This window comes from Porites lutea, chromosome 7 (assembly GCF_958299795.1).
Source record: "Porites lutea chromosome 7, jaPorLute2.1, whole genome shotgun sequence".
Classification (NCBI taxonomy): domain Eukaryota; kingdom Metazoa; phylum Cnidaria; class Anthozoa; order Scleractinia; family Poritidae; genus Porites; species Porites lutea.
In genome coordinates, this window is record NC_133207.1 from 12,496,478 (window position 1) to 12,500,759 (window position 4,282).

Consider the following 4,282-nt stretch of genomic DNA (forward strand, 5'->3'; position numbering starts at 1 on the left):
GATTGTCGCGTGCACATTTTTTCCGACAACCTTATTCGAAATAGCTGTATATTAAGAAGTGGTGCAAGTCTGCCGACTGTATTTATCCTGCCATTGTTTAAGTGGCTGTTGTCCTTTATTGGTGGCCGCGTGGTACACGTTATACCCCACTACATCTAATAAAAAGCAATCACAGTGCTGCTTGTAGTCTAAAATAATGGCAAAATGTAAGGCTTTAAAAGGGGTGCTAAACATAAATGAAAAGTCATATGTGTTACTCGAAAGATCCAACAACTTTATTTTATTTCTAGGTTATCTATGTATGTTGATTGTGAACAACGTTTTTTAAAACGCTCTTAATTTAACATTACCTTACATGGTTACTATTTTGCGTCGCTTATGACTACGTTCAAACAAAAGCTGTTATGGAAATCAAGATAAAGACAACGACACCACACGATTTCCTTGTAAGAGCCTGGCCTTTAGCAGTAGGAGGTGCCAATTCTTTCAGCATCATTTGAACATTTTCCAGAGAGCCATTGTTTGGAAGAGCCTGTATTCCCAACAGCTTACACATCAACGGGTACAGATCAACAGTGTTAAAAGGGGGCACCTTGAGGCCCTTTTTGAAGGCAGGGCCATGCGCAAAGAACACAGAATAGCTCTTGGACTTAACAGCAGGCCAACCATGATCTCCCACTGTCCAACTACCCTGGCGGGATCCTGCTTTCGTCTTTCGCACTACCCACCCAACTTCTGGGTCAATATAAATTGGCGGTATTCTCCGATTACGTTTCCAGTGGTACTCATCCGGAATGTTCTCTTTCATGTATACAGACATGTGGGGGTTATTTGCGTTGGTGAGATTTCGGTATATTTCTTCAATCTTATCTGCATCCGCCCAAAGATGTCCAACAGGCCCTCCCTCCACAAGCTGGAAATCATCCGGGTTGATATATTCTTCGAGGAAAATTTGCCGGGTAGATGAGGTATTTGTCATACTGTGATCGGATACAAAGATAAGGTTGACCTGTTCGAAGAGATTTGCCTTCTTGAGGCTCTCAATCAGGTACCCAACAGTATCACGGTCAACAGCCTCCATAGCTTGCTTATACTGGGGCTCTAAGATTCCATAGCTATAAAATGAAAAAAGGATCAATTAACGTCACTAAGATCCTCTCCTTCCTCCAAGAAAAGATATGAGGCATGGACGGTTGAATCATCTTGAAAGAAGAGCTAAAGGGACTGAAATCGAAACAAGGGGGGAAAATGACTAGTGACCCCCCCCCCCTCCCGCCCCCAGCAAAAAATAATAACCATAAAATGAAAAGGCTATTTAGAAAGTTCCACTTATGTTTTATCGGGGCGCATCGTTTTTCAAATTTGGCCACGCGAGCTTTTTCTACTTGTAATGTTACACTATAATAAATTACAACGGTTCATGAGAAAATAGCGAGGAAGCCCAAAGAAACATTGCGTATTGATTACTGAGGGATCGTCTTTGCTGAGGATTTCCCATCCTTTACACTGACGCACACTTTGTTTAGAATGCAGGTTCAATTAGTAGATGGATTGATTTATTCCTGAGTTTAAAACACTCAAAATTATTCAAACGGAATATACTTTTGAAAAGAACGAAGCTGTTTTAGGAAGCTTTGCACATGAACTTCATCATGTTATCAGTCATCATTACAGCTTGTTTATTACAAACCTGTGGCCTGTAGCGTCTGGATTTTCAACGTAGAGGGCTACAAACTGTGGAGGTTTATCAGCCTTGAACTAATTCATGATCTTGTCAATTCTTATCTGTGTTGGTTCACTATGATTGACTTGACAATGAGAATATGGGGGGAATCCATTGTTGGTTATATTCCGCATGTTCGGTAAATCTTTGGAGTCTATCGCACTGCAATTGACATGACATATTGGTTTTTCGTAGTACGTGGGCTTCTCTGGATATCCTCCGAATCCAGGCCAAAAATACACTCCACTTCTACCACCACTTTTTTGAAGGGTTAACCAAAGAGGCTGCGAAGCGTTGTAGAACTTTGGATCATAATTACTACAATCATAATCCTAGACAAAAAGAGTGTAGATATCAGTCTTTTTACTGTCAATGATTGGAAAGAGGGGAAAATACAGGGAGTGTACAAATAACTTTTGGAGAAAAGCCGGTAAAAAATACTAAAAGTATTTAAACAATATTATTATTCATTCAAAATATTTCCCCGATTCCGATTGGCTAAAAGCACTCGCATAATTCACCATAATCAGCTACTGATGACCAAATTTGGAAGAATTCTGCGTTTAATGAACCGCTGACGTGCAGCCCTCTTGCAGGTTAATGCACCGTTAACCGAGAAGAGCCGGGGACGAGGTTGAGTTGTTTTGGTTGTGAAAACAAAATGGGCCGACATTTCACTCGTTTCAAGATTTCGAGAGTAAGAACTAGGCGAAATAATAGCTAAAAACATGGCAAGAACAGCAAGAAGACAACTCGAAGGGCGACATCTGCTGTTTGGAGAATATTTGCGGAGCTGAAAAATCCTTAACGTGCTGGCACTATCGAAGATGAACTTAACATCGATGGAGGCAAGCATGTTTTAGCTATGTTTTTAAACTAGGAATTATTTTGAATGAATAATAAAACAGCTATTGAATTTCGGCTTTCGTATCATATGAAGAATTATGGAGATCTCAGAGGGTGTTATAGAACACCCTCCGAGATCTCCATAATTCTTCGTAAGATACTCAGTCTCATTCATTAATTGTTAAGTATTGCTGAAGATATTTGAGGAAGTCTTCTTTAGCCACTTACAGGAGGTGGGGATGGAGTGTGGGGGATCGTAGTTGACGCGAAAGAGATCTTAATACGCATGTTCAGAGCAAGTTTGTAACGTCACTGGCTCAAACTTAACCTGTTCCCAGGACCTAATGCAGAAATCGCTCTCCGTCCCTTCGGATGAGGTCAACCCTAAGTATAGGCTGGCTATCAATTGGTTCAATGATCACACCTTGTAATTTCCCCCAGGATGAAATTTTTAGAACCACAGTAAATGACACAACGTTAACTACTGCTGACAGACCATAAAAGGAACACTTGCTCTCAGAGTTACCTAAAGGAACAAAGCCACTCGATCGACCCATGGCCATGACAGTGTTAATAGGACTGCTTCTTGGTGAAGTAGATATGCGATATTGGAAAATGTACATATTTATACTACCAAAGAACTGGCTTCTCCTTTGTTGTTAACTATAAATTTAAGGCTTATGTTTGCATGAGTGAAGATGGCTTACGTATTTGGGCTGGCCGTTACTAATTGCTTTGGAGCGGTACTGGCCTTCTAGGCGGGAAACGAGGAATATACATAATTTATATATGTTATTGTAATTATTTCTACTAAGCTTGGCAAACATCACCCGCAGTATTATCATTCTACCATGGAAGACAAATATTTTGAAGCTATCTTCCCAGTCACTTGCTGTTGAACGAGTGTCGAATTTTCTCTGCGACTTTCGTCAATTTTATTCGGGGCCTTAGTTACGAATAGATTGCAAATAAATGAAAGGCTAACATCAAACTTAAAACGAGAACTTGGAGCTGAGGCTAAGATTCCATGCTTACTAGAACAAACTTTTCTTGATAGACTGGATCCCAGAACATGTTCGACACTATTCCATGATTCTCTGGATACAAGCCCGTTAGGTAGCTATGGTGATTTGGCCAAGTTTTACTGGGTACCACGGTTTTAAGATATTTGGATGTCACTCCATTTTGGGCAAGGAAGTCGAGATTGGGTGTGTTAGCATATCGGTTCTCTATAAACTGCCATCGCATCCCGTCCATCGAAACAATAATAAGCGGGTGCGTGGATTCCTGTTCTTCTTGACCAAATCCAACGATTACAAAAGCGCAGAGCAACACACTGAGAAAGGCAGAAATGTAGATTACCATTATGTAGACACAAGGAAGTAGAAATGCTTAGTAATAGCTTGCTACTTGAAAAGTTATCATATAAGACGGTTCAGGGCATAAATGCAGTTGCGGGGAGCCAATGATTTTAGTAGCTTATCAATTAATGCTCAATCTATTGTCGGTTTCAAAGGGCATTGTATTCGTACGGTTTAATATAAGAACAAAAAGACACAAACTAAAGAATGCAACGCAATTCGGATGAAAGAACGTATTCCTTAAGCAAGAACAAAGCTGTAAAAGTCATTAATGTCATTATGACAGACGTGAATTAAACCAAAAATTATTCATAAGCCATGTGGAACAGCCTTCCACAAAAATTTACCTAAA

The 4,282-nt window shown here is 40.1% G+C and overlaps 1 pseudogene; it reads right to left on the reverse strand.

Moving 5' to 3' along the window:
* Positions 1–262: 262 nt before the first annotated feature.
* Positions 263–3,965, reverse strand: LOC140943348 (ectonucleotide pyrophosphatase/phosphodiesterase family member 5-like; annotated as a pseudogene).
* Positions 3,966–4,282: the final 317 nt, after the last annotated feature.